A 20,272-nucleotide genomic window follows, 5' to 3' on the forward strand; every position below is an offset into this window, starting at 1 on the left:
CTGTTACAGATTTGAGTTGAAATACACAGGGCTCCACCGCACTCAACAGCAACTCAGATAAAAGTAAAATAAAAAGAGAAAATGCTGGGAGTACTCAGCAGGCCAGGCAGCATCTGTGGAGAGAGAAACAGAGTTTCAGGATTCTGACGAAAGTTCATCAATCTAAAACGTGAACGCTGTTTCTCTCGCCACAGATGCTGTCTGACCTGTGGATTAGTTCCAGCATTTTCTGTTTTTATTTCCGATTTCCAGCATTGTAAGGGGTTTTCCTTGAGAGATTTCCCTGAGGTTTCTCTCTCTAGAGGCCTCTCTCTCTTGCACAGTAAAACCTTGAGTGGTTCGACCCACTCGCCCCTTAGATTCGATACTCTGGACTTAGGCGCAGGAACTACAATGCAGAGAAAACTCTTGTAGACTAAGTTAGATTAAACAAAATGAAATTTATTGCATAAGGAAAAATATCAAATCAAATGCAAGCAGATAAGGGAGTACATGGGAGGGAAAAACACACAAACAAATCATAACGACACAGTGCTAACTAAGGCAAATACAGGCATCTTATACTCTACAAAGGTCATCATGAAATAAGGAAACACACGGAACATCGAGGGACAACAACGCATGTTAATTGTACCCTTAAATCCACCCCCTTATTAAACCTATCTAGATCTGATTGTGAAGGGCCAGAAACATGCTCACCAAACCCACTATGAAGTGCAAGATTTTGAAATTGAGTCTGTGTTTGGTCCCTTCAGGCATTTCGTCTTCACGTGGATCGTGGAGCCCCTGCGAGCTGCGCCACACCTCTCTCCTGAGGTGGGGATCGGGGGCGGCTGGACACCGGCGAGCCTGGATGTTGGCGGGGTCGAGGATCGTCGGCTCGACCCTAGTTAGAGGAGCCTTGGGCTGGCTCCCATCGCTTCTTCAGGTTCCTTTTCTCTCTTCTCCCGAGCCGGGGTGGCTGGAAGGTTTCTTCTCTTGGGACCTTTATTTTTTGTTTCTTCTCCCAAGTTGGGTCGATGGCCTCTCGTTACGGCAACGGCCTGGGGATGGTCGGTGATCTCCCGATGTGCTTCCCCGGGGTGGAACGCCGGCTTCAAGACGGCCTTTTCGATGTTGGCTTTCTTCTACTTCCTGCGATTGCCTGCTTCTTCTTCTGGGTGTCCGGATTCAAGCTGCGTGTTTCCAGCTCTCCAACCCTGCGCGTCTGCCTGTGTGCCTGCGTTCAAGCTCAAGCTCTCCCCAACTGCCGAAAACTCTTCCAGATATACTTTCTTCCAGAAACCTCCGTCTCCCGCCCAAAATCAGGTTAGTCTTTGTTTTAATTTTGGCGGGCTGGGGGCACAGTGGGGTAATCATTATATTTTTTTATGTCTTAAACGGCTGGTAAGAGGCCCATCTCTGGTCTGGAATTACCTTCATTGTTTTTAATGTCCTGCTGATCTCGTTATCTAGTCCTGGGTGCTGTTCTCATGAATATGAAATTGTCCCCTTTTGTCTGGGTCAACATTTTGATGGCCTCTGTCTCCAGGCCGATCTTGACTAGATCTGCATCTAATCCATATGCATACGTGTGGGTCTGGTTTTGTTCTTTCAGAAATGGCTTCCAGAACTTACTGTGGGTTGAATCCACAAATCTGTCTGAGGTTGCGCAGGAACCATTTTAAAGTGTCCCAATAAGCTGGTCACATGGTATGGTGGCCATTTTGTATGCCCCTTTTTCTGGGCTTCTTTTAAAACAGTCTTTAAAATCATGGCCTCTTCTGCCATTTGAACCTTATTAATATAAAGTCCAATTTTGCGAATCCTATACTCCCCCCTGATGATACTGTAACTTGCTTCAAGTATCATAATTCTGGGTGAGCAAAATTTTCTGACTTTCCACAATCCAACCATCCTCAGTATTTACCTATCTATGACCCCACGACACATGCATTTCCCAATTCAGAAAAATCTAGTGTACATTAAGCATCTATAAATGGCAAAACCTTGGAATTAAAAAATCTAACAACTTACTTCCAGGCGTGGAGGGGGTCCTTAAACCCCTACATCACCTAGTGCATACACATTACCTTCTAATAATAAAATCACATCTAATAAAACTTCAATCAGAAAATAAAGTACATACATGAAAAATTAAAAATGCACATGAATACATATCAAAAATAGTACGGAGGAGGGAGGGGAAACTTTAACTTTATACAAAGCAGCAAAAACTAAATGGGTGTCTCTTCTTCTACCCGCACATAATGCTCCCTCCATTCCCCTCTATTCTCATACTTTTGCGAATGTTTGACCTTTTTGCAGTGTACAAACAGCAAATAAACTACAATGACAACCTGGCACACTACAAGAATGTGGGAGGCTATCCTAATCCAGGAAGGGACTTCTATATTAGTGAACAGGTCCCACCACGGTGGGGTCACTATATTCAATATGTCTGCCCCTATCTCTAAAGTCTTCTGCTCCAGTGTGTAGAAGTGTTTTTGTGAAACAACAATGGCTTTTAATATCTTGGTGAGGTGTTCAGGGAGAGGGGGAATGATATATCCAAAACGTGCAATGAAAGGCTGCAGATCGGTGAAATTCTCTTTCACAGTGATGTGAACAGTAGAAGGTTCAGGAATGGGGACAATTCGCTCTTGGGCCACTTGAACTTCTGCCCTGGGCTTGAAACAGAAGCTGCTGCCACTAACCGGACACCAACCGTGCTGTCCATGCTGGTAGTGGGGCGCTGCAGTGGTGACACAGTATGTCCCACCTCCTATATATGCCACCTGCGGGGGCACATGGCCTGGTGCCATTGCCTCCATGGTGCAATTTATAGGCTTCGCGCCAGCAGTTCTGAACCCGCACTGTAGTTTAGAATGGGCATTCAAGTGCTGGGGACACAGGATGATGTGTGCTCCCTGGCTCCGGCACCCCGAGAGGTCAGTACCCGACATTGCATGCTCCCATTGAATGACGTAAGGTGGGACCTCCGTGTAGCGAATGTGCGCACCCCCCTGAATGACTCCAATGTTCTCCACCCTGTATACCGGGGCGGGTTTAGCTGTCTTTCCCATCACCGGCATTCTTACCACTATACCCATAATGGTGTGATTAGACCGTCCACAGTCCACTGGGACTGGGTAGGCCTCTGCAGCTAGTCTGAGCTGGCACGGCCTCAATGTATTCTCAAAAGGGTGGAGGGCTGCGAGGTGCTTGTTGCTGATCCAGGAGGGGACCAAACCTTGCTTTAAATCCTCCAGATTACTGCGGCCCTCGCCCAGTACCCACGCCCCGTATAGCACACAAGCTTCGTTCTGCGCAGCCTGATCGGATGCATTCCGATCCTCCCTAATGAGAGCATTTACCGTTCTGGCATGTTTCTCCAGCTCAGCTATTATCTCTTTTAAGTGTAGTGTCATGGCCTGGTCCTCGTGTAACTCAGAACCCACTACCTTATTCTCATCAGTCAGTATCTTTCTTAGCTGTGTTTTTAAACCATTGATCTGGGTTTGCAACTCCGCGTCATCCAATGTGTTGATGACGGAAGTTCCTGTATTAAAAGCTGTGAAAATATCATTTACTGCACCCCTTCTTTGTCTCCCTACTCTGTCCAAGACCTCATGTGGTGTGGTGTACAATTCGGCTCTGTCGACATTGGCAAAGTCGAATTCGTAAAACTGTTTAAACATGTTTGTTAACAGGACCTGGTATAATTGCTCTGTTTCCCTGGGGCACCACGCTGGCAATCGTACCTCGGTGAGGTTTAAAATCACCGAAGCCACCGCGTAGTGGACCCCTTGGTACAGTACCTGATCTGTGGGTACCAATACCAATCCGTTCCTGGGTCCCTTTGTCGTGGTGGGGCACCCTTCCTTGAGGGCTTTAGCTACCGGAACTGTGGGCAGGGGCTTACGGGGTCGGGTGATGAGCTCCGTGGCGTTTACTGGGATCTGTGAGTATGGGAGTCCGCACGCCCGTGAGCTGACGTCCCACCTCATTCCTTGCCCAGCATCCTGCCACTGTCTTTGGAAAAAGATGGAGGTGCCTGTGGGGCAAGCGCGTTCTGAACCCCACATACAGATGTAGATCCCCTCATCTGGTTCCCACCATTTGTCCCAACAGACACTCAACCCCCCGTGTTTTCCCGTTATTGTACGATGGGTGTTATTACCCAATCTTTCCCATTCGACTGTCGAGTTCTTCATGGTGCTGCTCAATTTGCGCAGCCACCACCAGCGGTCCAAAGGTACATGTCCGTTGCAAACAAGACAAATCTTTTTGCCCACGGTGACGCTGATCCTGGGCGCAATGATCCGCACTCTGGGGCACATCAGAGACGTTTCTCTGTATGCAAACCCCGTCTGGCTGGAGTATTCAGTGGCGTTCAACCCCAGCCAGCCTGGCCATCTTCCTTCATGGAAGTAGGCAGCAGTCCCTTCAGCGTCCTGTGAGCCGGTTCCGTCAGTCGCGATGGGGCCTCTATTTCCAGAGCACCCGTATATGGTGGAGTCCTTGGTGTGGCCCCGATAGGCCCAGCTCCATCCGATTACCACGAACGCAACAAGGATCCCTCTCATCTTTCTCCTGGTTCCTGCGATATATCAAACAATATAGCCAGGCTCCCGAGAGATCCTGGCTTAAGTGACGGCATGACCTGGTCTTTCGACCTCGATCCAAAACAACACACATACTGGGCAGATTTAAAACTACTTAAACTCTAATCATTTTAATATTTACACACCTTAAACTTAAACCTAATGATGTGCCTCAATAAGTTCCGAGACTCGATGTTAGCGAAACAAAACAAGGCTTTTATTAACTTAGAAAGTAACACGTAAAAGAGAGAGATGTCTTCCTTCTGGAGGCTGAGGCCAGACTGAGCCAGCTTACAAAAGGGGCCAGGTATGGCCGGAGCCCTACACACAGCACATTCCAGCACATTCCAATACATAATACAATGAGGACTGGGGGAAGGGAAATGACACTGAAACTGACCACAGTCACAGGCAGTGATGAATGGAATATATTTCATCACATTCACCCCTTCTATAGATTTGGTCTGTTCGGGGGTTTGATAGTCCTCTGCGACCGACGTGGTGCCGCGGGTGTCGGCTGGGTGTCCCCGGTAGCCTCCTGGGTCTCTGCCGGGGGTGCCGCCAGGGTTGTTGAAGGGGTAGTTGGTGGGGGTGCCGTTGGTCGATGTTCTTCCGGGGGTGATGAAAGAGTAGTGGGTGGGTAAGGGTTGCTGTGATCGTTGAAAAGAGTAGTGGGTGGGTAAGAATTGCTGTGATCGTTGTCGCTGCTATTGCCATGGTTGTTGTCGATGCCGGCTGGGGCAACGTCTTTTATGGACATGGTGTCCTCCCTTCCGTTGGCGTGCCGGACATATGCGTATTGGGGGTTGGCGTGGAGTAGGTGTACTGGCTCCACGAGAGGGTCCGTCTTGTGGCCCCTCACATGCCTTCGCACGAGTACCGGACCTGGGGTGGAGAGCCATGACGGCATGGATACACCTGAGGTGGATTTCCGGGGAAAGACAAACATACGTTCATGAGGCGTGGCATTAGCGGCCGTACACAATAGCGACCGTATCGAATGGAGCACATCCGAGAGGACTTCCTGCCAGCGGGAGATAGGGAGGCCCTTGGTCCTTAGAGCTAGAGTGACTGCTTTCCACACTGTCCCGTTCTCTCGCTCCACCTGGCTGTTACCCCGGGGGTTGTAGCTGGTGGTACAGCTCGTGGCGATCCCCTTGGACAGCATGTACTGGCGTAGCTCTTCACTCATGAAGGACGCCCCCCTATCCGTATGGATGTAGCTCGGCATACCGAACAGGCAGAACAGGCTGTTGAGGCATTTAATGACCGTGGTGCTGGTCATGTCTGGGCAGGGGAAGGCGAATGGAAACCGGGAGTATTCGTCCACAATGTTCAGGAAGTAAACATTGCGGTCGACGGACGGGAGGGGGCCCTTGAAATCTAAGCTGAGCCGCTCAAAGGGCCGTGTAGCTTTGATTAAGTGGGCTCTATCTGGGCGGTAGAACCGAGGCTTGCACTCAGCGCAAGTGCGGCAGTTCCTGGTCAGAGACCGAACTTCCTCAATCGAGTAGGGTAAGTTACGGGACCTTATGAAGTGGAACAGCCGCGTGACCCCTGGGTGGCAGAGGTCGTTGTGGAGGGTCTGTAGCCAATCCCCGGTGGCGCTGGCACACATCCCTCGTGAGAGGGCGTCAGGGGATTCGTTAAGGGCCCCTGGCCGGTAAATGATGTCGTACTCGAAGGTGGAGAGCTCGATCCGCCACCTAAGAATCTTATCATTTTTAATCTTCCCCCTCTGTTTATTGTTGAACATAAACGCTACCGACCGCTGGTCGGTAAGTAGGGTGAAGCGTTTGCCGGCTAGGTAGTGGCGCCAATGGCGCACTGCCTCCACGATGGCTTGGGCCTCCTTTTCCACGGAGGAGTGTCTGATCTCGGGCCCTTGGAGGGTCCTCGAGAAGAAAGGCTACGGGCCGCCCCGCCTGGTTGAGGGTGGCCGCCAAGGCGAAGTCAGACGCATCACTTTCCACTTGAAATGGAGTGTTCTCGTCCACTGCCTGTAGCGTGGCCCGCTCAATATCCTGCTTAATGCTTTTGAAGGCAGCGTGGGCCTCAGCAGAGAGCGGAAAAGAGGATGCTTTCAAGAGGGGGCGGGCTTTGTCAGAGTAGTTGGGGACCCATTGGGAATAATAAGAAAATAACCCCAGGCACCTTTTCAAGGCTTTGGGAGTGTTGGGCAGGGGCAGCTCCCGTAGGGGGCGCAATCGGTCGGGGTCTGGTCCGATTTCCCCATTCTCCACCACGCTGCCTAGTATGCAGAGGCGCGTGGTGTTGAAAACGCACTTGTCCTTGTTGTAGGTGAGGTTGAGTTTTTGTGCGGTTTCCAGGAACCTCTTGAGGTTCGAGTCGTGATCCTGCTGATTGTGGCCGCAGATGGTGACGTTGTCGAGGTAGGGGAAGGTTGCCTGCAAGTGGTGGTCATCGACCATGCGGTCCATCTCCCTCTGAAAGACCGAGACCCCATTCGTCACCGCAAAGGGGACTCTGAGGAATTGGTAGAGGCGTCCGTTCGCCTCGAAGGCGGTGTACGGGCGGTCCTCTGGTCTGATAGGGAGCTGGTGGTACGCTGACTTGAGGTCGATGGTGGAGAACACCCGGTATTGGGCGATTTGGTTCACCATTTCTGATATGCGGGGTAGCGGGTAGGCGTCTAGTTGGGTGTACCTGTTGATCGTTTGACTATAGTCGATCACCATCCGTTTCTTCTCGCTACCCCTTACCACTACCACTTGGGCGCGCCACGGGCTATTGCTGCGTTCAATAATGCACTCTTTCAGGAGCCTGTCTACCTCGGTCGCGATAAACCGCCTATCCTCCCAGCTGTACCTCCTGCTTTTGGTCGCTATTGGCCGGCAGTTAGGGGTAAGGTTCGCGAATAGCGAAGGTGGCTTTACCTTCAGGGTAGCCAGACCGCACACTGTGAGGGGCGGCTGGGACCCACCGTACTTGAGCGTGATGCTTTGGTGGTTGCACTGGAAATCCAGGCCCAAGATCACGCTCGCACATAGGTTCTTCATGATTAACACTTTAAAATTATCGTATACAGTTCCGTTAACGCCCAATTGTACCGTGCAGTAACCCAGAATGGTCGATGTCTGGGTTTTATCAGCCATAGAGATGGTACCCTGAATAGGGACCACCTTTAGGGAGAGTTGCTGTGCCAGTTCAGGGTGGATAAAACTCTCCGTGCTTCCACTGTCAATTAAGCATTTAACCCGGCACCCGTTTACCTCGATGTCCACCATTGATTTGGATAGCGGGTGCGGCCTGGTCTGGTCCACTGTGACCGATGCCACTGTAGGGCCCTGATCGATACAAGATGGCGTCCACGCTGTCTGCTCATAAGATGGCGGACCCCACGTGGCCGGGCAAGATGGCGTCCAAGATGGCCGCTCCCACGGCGCACACGCGGCGTTTGCGGGTTTTCCGGCAGTTGGTTTTCCGGCGGGGTTCCCTCTGCACACCTTCCCGAAGTGCCCCTTCTTACCGCACTTAAAGCAGGTGGTGCCTTTCGCCGGGCACAGGTTTCTGGTGTGCTTTGGCTGCCCGCAGAAGTAGCAGTTGGGTCCCTGACGCGTCGCGGCTGTCGTAGGGCTTCTGGGGGGAGAGCTGAGCCCCGCCGGTGTCGGGCTGCCGGGCGGGGAAGATGCCTTCCAAGATGGCGGCGCCCTCGGTGCGCACGTGGCGGCGTGGACGGCGCGGGCTGAAGAGTAGGCGTCTGAGTTTCTCTGGGCCACACCCAGGGACCGCGCGGTGTCCGCAGCCTGTTTCAGGTCCAACCCCGTTTTTTCCAGCAGTCTTTGCCGGATGTAAGTGGAGCTGAGGCCTGTGATAAAGGCATCGCGAACAAGCTCGTCGGTGTACACTGCGGCTTTTACATCTCGGCACTTACAGTCTTTGCCAAGCATTTTCAGGATGCTTAGGAACTCCTCCACCGATTCCCCAGGTCGCTGTGCGCGAGTAGCGAGTAGATGCCTAGCATACACCTCATTCGTAGGCTGCTGGTAATGCGCCTTTAAGATGTCGCAGGCGGCCAGGTACGTATCGGTGTCTTGGATGAGGGGGTAAACCCGGTGGCTTACCCAATTCCGCAGAATTCCGAGTCTCATCCTCGCAGCGTCCGTAGCGCCTTTGACGGCTGCGGAATTGTCCAGGAAGAATTCCATACACTCAAACCAGTGTCCGAAGCGTGCTGATGCGTCCGGAGCATGTTGATCCAAATCCAAACGTTCGGGTTTCAGGAGTTGGTCCATAGTGTTGAAAAATAAGTTAATAAAATTGATGTGCCTCAATAAGTTCCGAGACTCGATGTTAGCGAAACAAAACAAGGCTTTTATTAACTTAGAAAGTAACACGTAAAAGAGAGAGATGTCTTCCTTCTGGAGGCTGAGGCCAGACTGAGCCTGCTTACAAAAGGGGCCAGGTATGGGCGGAGCCCTACACACAGCACATTCCAGCACATTCCAATACATAATACAATGAGGACTGGGGGAAGGGAAATGACACTGAAACCGACCACAGTCACAGGCAGTGATGAATGGAATATATTTCATCACACCTAAACTTATGTAAAGCGCCGCCCATCCCCGGGTGGCTTGCCTAATCCCTGATTGGACTGCAGCTTGCCGCTCCCTGTGGCGGGGCTGCAGTGACCTGTGACTCGGGACTGCAGCTCGCCGCTCCCTGTGGATGGGCTGCAGTGACCTGTGGTTCTGGTTCCCCGCAGCCTTTTGCTGTTAATCGGGGACTGTGTTTTTTCATGGATTTCTGAAGTCGGCGTTTACTGGGAGTGGGGGACTCGGGCCAAGGTTTTACAGGCTGAGACATTCGAGTCGACCTGCGAAAAGGTACTTTGGGTGTGGCTCCCTTAGCGAGTGGACCTTCGGGTGGGATCTTAGCTCTCACAGCCCGTGGCTCTTCCACGACTGTAGGCTTCGGCTCCCTTCCCTCAGGCTCCGCCCCTTTGGGATTTGGGCAGGCTCCCTTGGCAAATGGACCTTCGGGTGGGACTTCAGCTCTCACAGCCCGTGGCTCTTCCACAACTGTGGGCTTCGGCTCCCTTCCCTCAGGCTCCGCCCCTTCGGGATTTGGGTCTGTGGCAGACGGCTCCTACTCACCTGTCCCTACAGGTGGAGAATCTCTGCCCCCAATTTCTACCTCCCCCACGCTCGAGTCGAGGGCGGGATCGCCGTCCTCCGACTCCACCTCTTCCAGAATCGTGTCGAGGGCGGGACCTTGTTGTTCGTGCCCCTCCTCGTCCGAATCCCAGGCCATCGGAGAAGGCTCCCCCCAGGTGGGCGGGACCTCTTCTCCTTCCAAGCAGGCTACAACGCCAGCTTGTGTGGTCTGTGACTCATCGCGCGCCTCAGGCTGAAGATCTTTATCCTCAGACCTGGCTTCGGTTGCTGATGTTCTTGCACCCGGTTTAAACAGTTTGCACTGATTGATGTGAAACCATTTAGTGCGCCGGGGCAACTTCACTGCATATACCATGGGGCTGGTTTTGCCTACAATCTTGTAGGGTCCCCGGTACAGTGGTTCTGAACTCCCCACTCGGGCAGAGTCTCCTCCCAGGACCTTATCTCCAACTTCCCACTCCTGGGCTCCAGTGGCGGGGATCGATAGATCTTGTACCGATTCCCGCCTGGCCTTATCTATGGCTCTCTCACCGGCGCGGATGGTCAGACCCCGGAATTTCACTTCCTGCTGGCCAACCCGTGCCTTCTTTGGATTTACTTTGAAACCCTTTCTTCCTAACAGCTCCAATAACTCGGCCAATAGTGGGCCATGCTCCTCCCTCGAGTCTGTGAACAGGAGCAGGTCGTCCACATACTGCACTAGCTGATTGGGCTGGCTGAACTCTTTTAAACTCCCTGCCATGCATTGATGGAAAATGCTGGGGCTGTTGTGGAAACCCTGTGGCAAGCAGTTCCAGGTGTACTGTTGCCCTTTAAACGTAAAGGCAAACTTGTACTGATCCTCCCTCTGTAAAGGGGTGGACCAAAATCCATTGGAAATATCCAGCACCGTGAACGTGGTCGCGGAGGCTGGAATACTTCCTATCAGGCCGGCAACTGCTGCTACTGTCGGCGCGCAGGCTGGGATGTTGCTATTGGGGAATCTGTAGTCCACCGTGGCTCTCCAGTAATCGTCCGGCTTCTTCACCGGCCATAACGGAGAGTTCACATGGGTGACTATCGGTCTCAACACGCCCTGCTGCACCAGTGAAGATATTGCTGTCTCCATGTCGGGCTCCGCTTCCCATGGGAAGTTGTACTGTTTTTGGGGTCGGGCTATGGGGTCCCCGTCTACGCTAACCTCAAACCCGGTGACCCTCCCGCAATCGTGCTTGTGAGAGGCAAACGTCGCCAGGTGGGTGCACACGAATGCCTGCAAATCTTGTGGGACGCCCGTGACCATGAGCTCGAGGTCATAGCCCTCTTTTGGCTTCACGATACACAGGGTCCCTCTTTCTCCTTCCCCTGGGATGACCACTACCTTGCCCGGCTCGCCCTTAGCCGCTCCCCAAAGACAATGGTTTCTTAGGTCCACGAGGATCCCGTGTTCGACCAAGAAATCAGACCCGAGGACCCCTTTCCCATTCTCCACCTCCCACTTCATCAGTATACACCTCCACTTGGTGCGGAGTGGTCCTAAATGAATGGAGAGGGGAATGGAATGTGCGCCAGCCTGTTCCTTGCCTGTGAAACCCGACAGAACATATGGAACCCCGGTGGACAGAGGCGAGGTGGCGGGGTTATCTTTGTGGACCACATTGCACGATGCCCCCGTATCCAACAAATAGGTTCCTTTTACCTCCTGCACTTCCATCTCCACGAGGGGTCGCCTCCATATATCATATCGCAGCGCACACAAGTAAACGGGCTGTGCCGGCTCTAGTCATTTGGGCACAGTGGTTGGGGTTTCGGGAGCGACAAGGCCGGTGGTGACAGCTATTTTCCCCTGCGAGGTCATCAGAGGCCGCATTGTCTCTATGATCGACTCAATCGCAGCGGGATTCATAACAGCGCCAGCTGCTTGTGCTGGGGCAGGAGCTACGGCTTGGGTTTTGGCTGGTGCTGGGACGGCGGTCTGGGCTTGGGCTTGGGCTGCGGGAAATCTCCCTTTATTATCCTTCCACGGATTTCTACAGTCACAGAATCACAGAATCACAGAAACCCCACAGTGCAGATAGAGGCCATTTCGGCCCATCGAGCCTGCACCGACACATATCCCACCCGATCCCCGTAACCCCTACACCAACACATATCCCACCCTATCCCTGTAACCCCATGTATTTAACCCCCTAACACTAAGGGTCAATTTATCATAGCCAATCAACCTAACCCGCACATCTTTGGACTGTGGGAGGAAACCGGAGCACCCGGAGAAAATGTCCTTGCGCCAATGTCCATCCTTCCCACACCCGTAGCAATTGAGTGGCTTGGACAGGGCGATTCCCCTCCTGACGCCACTCCTGCTTGCTTGGGGCTGCGGGTTTTGCCTCATGCACCTTTCCCTTCTGGGGAGGTGTTTCCTGACCTCTTCAATTCTTGTACGCTACATTTAACTGACGGAGTACCATCTCTTCCGTGACGCCGGGACCTTGGGGATCAAACCAAGATCTGGCTAGGGCCTGTATCTCTGGCAAGCTGTTGGTGACCAAGCAACGGAGCCAATGAACTCGCTGTTTGTTGCTCATTAAAGCCCATTCAGGCATACCCGGACAGCTGCGTCGATATACTGGCCACAGCCTTTCTGCAAAAACCCGTGGGGGTTCTCCAGATAACTGCATGGTCCCTTCTACACGGTCGAACGGACTACCGTCGTCCACTCCCATTACCTCTAAAACTTCCTCCCTGAGATCCGCATACCCTTTCCGTCCCCTTTTACCATCCTCTGAGAGGCACTGAAGGATTGTGGAACCCAGGGAGAAAAGCAACAGTTTGACCTGTTCTTGTTCATCACAGTCATTGATGGCTGCTGTTTCCTCTATCTCCCTGAAATGAATCGAGGGATCTCCCTTTACAGTGAGTCGTGTGAGGCGGCTCACCATGGACCTTAATTGCGGGCCAGCGTAGGGCACCATGAGCTGGTTCTGGTGGGGTCCGACACTGCCATCGGCAGCGTTGGGACCGAACCTCTGGTGCCGAGCGGGACACATCGGTGCCGGTCCCGGCTTTGCTACCAGTAGTTCTTCCACACACTCCACCTCAGCTACCTCCTCTTTCGCTACCCCCTCCTCTTCCGACCAAGTCTCACTATAGCTCGGCGGTGCTGAGGGCTCGGTGGCTGGTACCACAATTACCTCAGCTGGAATCGGCTGTTTTGATTCCTTTAAAAAGTCCATGTGACTGGCTTTCGGGCTGACGAGACACACCATGCCTCTTGCCTTAACCAGGGCCGTTCTTAGGTCCCCTATGGTCTTTTGGCAGGGTCCGTGGTCTGTGCTCTCAAACCCATGCTCGAGGGCTAGCTTGTAAGCTGCCTTAACCTCCACTACTCTCTCCTCCTGCGCTCTTAGCTGTTGTGCGAGGCGGGCGTTTTTCTCCCGTATCCTCGTTTCATTAATCTTTGCCTCAGTAACCTGGCACTCCAGGTACTCTATCCTAGCCTGATGTTGACTAGCTATCACTTGGCGTTCCTGATTCAGCGCGTGAAGTGCTGTGATGAGTTTTTCCCCACCCATGGCCTTTTCCTCTACCTCTGCTGCCTGGGTTGTGATCCAGGCTGCCTGTGCTGCAACGACCCGGTCCAAGATTTGGACTTGCTTCTTGTAACACATCAGCCACACTGCCTTTTCCACTGACTTCTTATGCTCTTTGCTCTCCGTCCACCTGATGGCTGCGTCCACCAGACGCCCATCCAGCAAGAGATCGGAAATCCACTGTTTAGTGAGATTTACCTTGCCAAAGACATAGGCCTAGAAATTCAGTATAGCCACTTTTGGGGCGGTAAAGTCGGGCAGCCGCTAAAGTTTGTGCCCGGCGCAAAGTGGAGGCCACTTCGCTGATATTCAGTAGCTTTGGCCAAGGAGTTTGCTCGAGCGCTAAAACTGGCGATGCACGGCTATCTTTAGGTGCTAAGCCGGCGGTGCAGAGTGATACCGCCGAGGCCGGGCGCAGCGCAGGTGCGGTCATTTCTTGATTGACAGCAGACACACTGGCGCCGGCGAGCCCTTAAAGGGGGAAGGGTTGACTTGGTCTGCTGCCACGCCCTGGATACTGCAGCCCTCCAGCTAGGCCTAAACACTGCTGCTGGAGAGAAATAGCGCCAGGAAGGATGCAGAGGGCCCGTGAGCGAGCGCAGCGCTTCTCTGCCCATGATTTAAAGGTGCTGGTTAGGGCTTTGGAGAGGAGACGCCATATCTTGTTCCTGGACAGTGGCAAGAAGCCTGCCACCAGGGTGTACAGGAGAGCCTGGAAGGATATCGCCCAGAGGGTCACAGCCACCTGTGATGTCCCCAGGACTGGTGTCCAATGCCGGAAAAAGTTTAACGACCTCACTCGGATTGTCAGGGTGAGTACCCTTTCCAGTGTCCTCCTCATCCTTGCATGTGCACCTCACATTATGGGCAAAGGGACCTCAAAGCCCTAATGGCCAGCCCTCATCCAGCAGCTATGGCACTGGCATGAACATCAATTGCACTTTCTGCACTTTACACACTGGCCAAGCTATTCCACCATGGGAGGCAGTGCATACAGCAACAGGGCACCACACTGGCCAAGTTATTCGACCATGAGAGGCAGTGCATACAGCAACAGGGCACCACGCTGGCCAAGCTATTCGACCATGGGAGGCAGTGCATACAACAACAGGGCACCACACTGGCCAAGCTATTCGACCATGGGAGGCAGTGCATACAACAACAGGGCACCACACTGGCCAAGCTATTCGACCATGGGAGGCAGTGCATACAACAACAGGGCACCACACTGGCCAAGCTATTCGACCATGGGAGGCAGTGCATACAGCAACAGGGCACCACACTGGCCAAGCTATTCGACCATGGGAGGCAATGCACACAACAACAGGGCACCACACTGGCCAAGCTATTCGACCATGGGAGGCAGTGCACACAACAACAGGGCACCACACTGGCCAAGCCATTCGACCATGGGAGGCAGTGCACACAACAACAGGGCACCACACTGGCCAAGCTATTCGACCATGGGAGGCAGTGCACACAACAACAGGGCACCACACTGGCCAAGCTATTCGACCATGGGAGGCAGTGCACAAAACAGCAGGGCACCACACTGTACTTAGAGGCCGTCCTTTCTCTTGCAGGCCAAGCTGGCCCAGAATCTGAGGAGCTGGACTGACACCGGGGGAGGCCGTCCCCAGTTCCAGCAGCTCAGTGACCTGGAGGAGCGCGTGGGTCGACTCATGGGTGGCCGGCTGATTGGCCCCGTTGCATGTGGAGATGCCGACCCTGTGCTGGGCCCCAATGGTAAGGACATCACCTTTTGGACCTCTCTCGTTCCCCTTGCGCTTCAGATCTACATCCTTTGCCACTGTCCGACCAATGCGCTGAATGCCACCACTCATGCCTCCCTCGCTGACGCCCTGTCCTCACTCTAAAGCTACTCTTGTGCCTTCCTGCTTTCAGCTGGTGAGGAGGAGGTCCCTGAAGCTGCCAGTGACAGTCCCTCGGAAGAGGAGGACGAGGAGGAACAAGAGGAAGGCGGCCCATCGGGGGAACCCACATCCGTGCCAGGGGATGGCAATGGAGGGGACATGTCTTCCCTGGAGGAGAGCCAGGGGGAAGTGTTGCAGGGGGGTGTAGCTCTTGTGCCCAGTGGCGTCCAGCCACGCAGGAAGGGTCGGGCAGCTCGGCGGCCTTCTCCCCAGAGGGGGGAAGTGTTGCAGGGGAGTGTAGCTCCTGTGCCCAGTGGCGTCCAGCCACGCGGGAAGGGTCGGGCAGCTCGGCAGCCTTCTCCCCAGAGGGGGGAAGTGTTGCAGGGGAGTGTAGTTGCTGGGCCCAGTGGTGTCCAGCCACGCGGGAAGGGTCAGGCAGCTCGGCGGCCTTCTCCCCAGAGGGAGAGTCCGGCCTCCAGTCCGGAGACGGTCCTCGCCCAGGAGGTGCGCCTCCTCGATCAAATGTCCGCAGACTCGGATCGCCGGCACACCGAGTTCATGGGGGTTGTGGCACGGTTGCCTGAGGCCATCGAGTCCCTGGCTCATAGTGTGTCCGATTTCGGGGCCTCACAGGCCAGGGGTTTCGAGCAACTCGGGGCAGCACAGGCCAGGGGTTTCGAACAATTCGGGGCAGCACAGGACGCGAGTCGGGCCGAATTCGGGGCAGCACAGGACGCGAGTCGGGATGACTTCAGGGCGGCACAGGCAGCGAGTGGCCAGTTGATCAGTGGTGCTGTGCAGTCACTGGCTGGTCTGATGCGGGCACAGACCAGGGCAGTACGGGCACTCACTGCTGCGACACTCGCTGTGTCAGCCAGGCATCGCCAGGGCACCCGCCGCGCTGCAGCAGCACAGCGGTCTGGCCTTCAGCAGATTGCTGCGCTTGCTGCAGTGCCAGCCCGGCCGAGAGCCAGTGTCTCAGGCGAGCAGCGAGCGCCTGGCATCAGCCAGCTTGCCCCCATTGCTGCAGCCGCCAGTGCCACTCCCCCAGTGAAGCTGCCACGAGCTGCTGGAGAGACTGATGCTGCCCAGCCACAGCTGAAGCAGTCAACAGCCGGCCCCTCGAGGGCCAGAGCTCGTCTAGGCCGACCCCCAAGGGCATCTGCCGTCACGCCATGTGCCCCTCAGGAGCCTTCCCGCAGCCTTGCAGCACCCACAGGGCCCAGGTTGAGGCGGAGCAGCAGGTCGGCCAGGGGCCGGAAGAGGCTGGACAAGGACTCGCCCTCTCGGCACACAAAGTAGAGGGTGTTGCCAAATGTTTTTTTATATGGGGGTGGTTGTGTTATCTATGGGGGGGGTTGTTTTGGTAAGGCCGAGGATGAAGGCCATTTGGATGGAAAAGTTTTGTTATTCCTCCCCAGGTTGTGGGAGTGAGTCATGTGTTTGACTGTTTTTTGGGGGTGTTGTCTGTTTTTGGGTTTCATGTGGGAAGGGCCCTGAGTTTGTTCAATAAAGCTTTTTCTTTATTCAGCTTGTCCATGTTTGATGTTTGAAGTGGTTGTTGCGTTAACCGGCTGAGGGCTTGTGGAGCGGCTGCATTCATGTCACAAGCCATTCCCTGACAGGGGGCCTAGAAGTGTCGTTCAATAAGCCGCCGACGGACGGCCCTTGGACCTTGTGGCTCCCTCCTGGGCTGGTACTCCTCCTCCTCCTCCTCCTCCTCCTCATGGTCCTCCTGCTCGTCCTCCTGAGGTGGTGGTCCAACGTGAGATGGCAGTGCCTGAGTCCTGCGGATAGCCAGGTTGTGCAGCATGCAGCAAACGACGACGAACTGGGAGACTCTATCCGGCGAATACTGCAGAGATCCGCCGGAGCGATCCAGGCAGCGGAACCGTTGCTTGAGGACACCAATCGTTTGCTCTATGATGTTCCTTGTGGCTTGATGGCTTTCGTTGTATGCCTCCTCAGCAGGGGTCCTGGGCGCGCGGAGCGGGGTCATGAGCCATATACACAAAGGATAGCCTTTGTCCCCGATAAGCCATCCTCTTGGGGGAGGCTGTGCCTGGAACATGTCAGCCACAGTAGTCTGGCGCAGGATAAATGCATCGTGGCTGCTGCCTGGAAAGCGGGCATTGACAGCTAGGATGCGCTGCCTGTTGTCACACACCAGCTGTACATTGAGGGAATGGTAGCCCTTCTGGTTGCAGTAATCCTCGGCATTGTCGATAGGTGCCCGCAAAGCCACATGCGTGCAGTCATTGGCGCCCTGCACCATGGGGAAGTCCGCGATCCTCGCAAATCCGACTGCACGCTGCTCCTGCCTCTCCAGGGTCATGGGGAAGGAGATGAATTGGTGTCTCCTTGTGAAAAGGGCATCGGTGACCTGCCGGATGCAGCGATGCACGGCGAACTGGGAGATGTTATCTATGTCCCCAGCAGCGGCTTGGAAGGAGCCGCTTGCATAAAAGTTCAGAGCCACCGTGACCTTCACTTCCACCGACAGAGACGTCCTGCACATCAGCTGTGGACGCAGATCTCTGTGAAGCAGCTGGCAGATCTCTGCAACCACCTCCCTTCTGAAGCGCAGCCTCTTAACACACTGCACGGCAGTCATGGTGAGATAGGACACCTGCTGGCGGTATTCCCTGAGTGGGTAAGGCCTACGTTGCCGACGCCTGATGCCCCCTCTGTGTCTAGGCATGGCTGCCCCTCTCACACAGCGTCTGCGAGCCCTTCGCACATAATGCTGGAACTGAGGGTTGGCACCCCATGCAGCCCCCATAATATACTGCAAACAATGAAATCACAATGAGGCAAATTTCCAAGCTCTGGCCAGAAGCCAAAAATACCTCTCCTATGTTGGGCCAAATCAGTAAGGTCTCTTCCTTGGTCTCTGTCCAGAAATCCGTTGCACAAAAGTCATTGCAGCAAAATGGCTGGCCTTTATAGTTCAGTGTAAGAGCCCTTTAATTAGCGCTCCCCGAGGCCCGCAGGGCCTCTGCTGCGTTCCACTTCACAGTTCTTAGCACCGCCACGCCCACATTGGGCGGGCGCGACTGAATTTCCGGTTTGGGGCGCACAAAGGGCGTTGCACGACGAAATGACGTCATAAGCTGCGCGCGCAGCTGAGCGCGCGCAAACACTTTGCGCCGGCGCTAAATGTCTACTGAAGTTGGGCGTAGGCGCAGATCGCGCAGCGCCCGGCCGCTAAGTGCCTAGCGCTCGAAGTCTACTCCTCTTAAGGTGCTAACGGCTGGCGCACGCAACTGAATTTCTAGGCCACCATCCGCTATCCTCTCATCCATTGCATTTCGACCATTAAAACTTGGATCTACTACATTGCAATCCAGCTGCCAGAGTCCTGCCGTGGTCACCATTTTCTGTAAGGGGTCTTCCTTGAGAGATTTCCCTGAGGTTTCTCTCTCTAGAAGCCTCTCTCTCTTGCACAGTAAACCTTGAGTGGTTTGACCCACTCGCCCCTTAGATTCTATACTCTGGACTTAGGCGCAGGAACTACAATGTGGAGAAAACTCTTGTAGACCAAGTTTGATGAAACAAAATGAAAGTTATTGCATAAGGGAAAATATCAAATCAAATGCAAGCAGATAAGGGAGTACATGGGAGGGAAAAACACACAAACAAATCATAACGACACAGTACTAACTAAGGCAAATACAGGCATCTTATACTCTACAAAGATCATCATGATATAAGGAAACACACAGAACATTGAGGGACAAAAACTCATGTTAATTGTACCCTTAAATCCACCCCCTTATTAAACCTATCTAGATCTGATTGTGAAGGGCCAGAAACATGCTCACCAATCCCACGATGAAGTGTAAGGTTTTGAAATCGAGTCTGTGTTTGGTTCTTTCAGGCTTTTTGTCTCCACGTGGCTCGTGGAGCCCCTGCGAGCTGCGCCACACCTCTCTCCTGAGGTGGGGGTTGGGGGCGGCAGGACACCGGCGGGCCTGGATGTCGGCGGGGTCGAGGATCGTTGGCGATTGCCTGCTTCTTCTTCTGGGTGTCCGGATTCAAGCTGCGTGTTTCCAGCTCTCCAACTCTGCGTGTCTGCCTGTGTGCCTGCGTTCAAGCTCAAGCTCTCCCCAACTGCCGAAAAGTCTTCCAGATATACTTTCTTCCAGAAACCTCCATCTCCCGCCCAAAATCAGGTTAGTCTTTGTTTTAATTTTGGCAGGCTGGGAGCACAGTGGGGTAATCATTATATTTTAAAATGCCTTAAACGGCTGGTAAGAGGCCCATCGCTGGTCTGGAATTACCTTCATTGTTTTTAATGTCCTGTTGATCTCGTTATCTAGTCCTGGGTGCTGTTCTCATGAATATGAAATTGTCCCCTTTTTGTCTGCGTCAAAATTTTGATGGCCTCTGTCTCCAGGCCGATCTTGACTAGATCTGCATCTAATCCATATGCATACGTGTGGGTCTGGTTTCGTTCTTTCAGAAACGGCTTCCAGAACTTACTGTGGGTTGAATCCACAAATCTGTCTGAGGTTGCGCAGGAACCATTTTAAAGTGTCCCAATAAGCTGGTCACATGGTATGGCAGCCTTTTTGTATGCCCCTTTTTCTGGGCTTCTTTTAAAACAGTCTTTAAAATCATGGCCTCTTCTGCCATTTGACCCTTATTAATATAAAGTCCAATTTTGCGAATCCTACTGTAAAGTCTGTGGGTTGTGCAGTTAATAAATACACAGACTTCAGAAGTAACAAACAAAACAAGTCTTTACTATTCGAAGGTCCGGGCGAATCTGCCCAATAACTCGTGGCACAACACTTATATACTGGTGTGGTCACTATCGGTATTATAGTATACAGAAGCCAAACAAATAGTGCCACACCTAAAGTAGTTCCCTTAAAGGTAAACGGTTACATTCAATAGTTCCCTTAAAGATAGACGGGTACATACACTACAATCCTCCCTTTTTAGCTTATTACTTACAGAGTCCCCGTTAAACATACATATCTTCAACTTCCTATAAAACAAATTACAGATATAATCTCGGTGGAGTCAATGTCATATAAAACAATTTACAAATATAATCTCGGTGGAAACAGTTCACAGGTTCAGTCTCTGCAGAA

This window comes from Somniosus microcephalus, chromosome 7, assembly GCF_052327205.1.
Source record: "Somniosus microcephalus isolate GS21.2 chromosome 7, FLI_Smic_1.0, whole genome shotgun sequence".
Classification (NCBI taxonomy): Eukaryota; Metazoa; Chordata; class Chondrichthyes; order Squaliformes; family Somniosidae; genus Somniosus; species Somniosus microcephalus.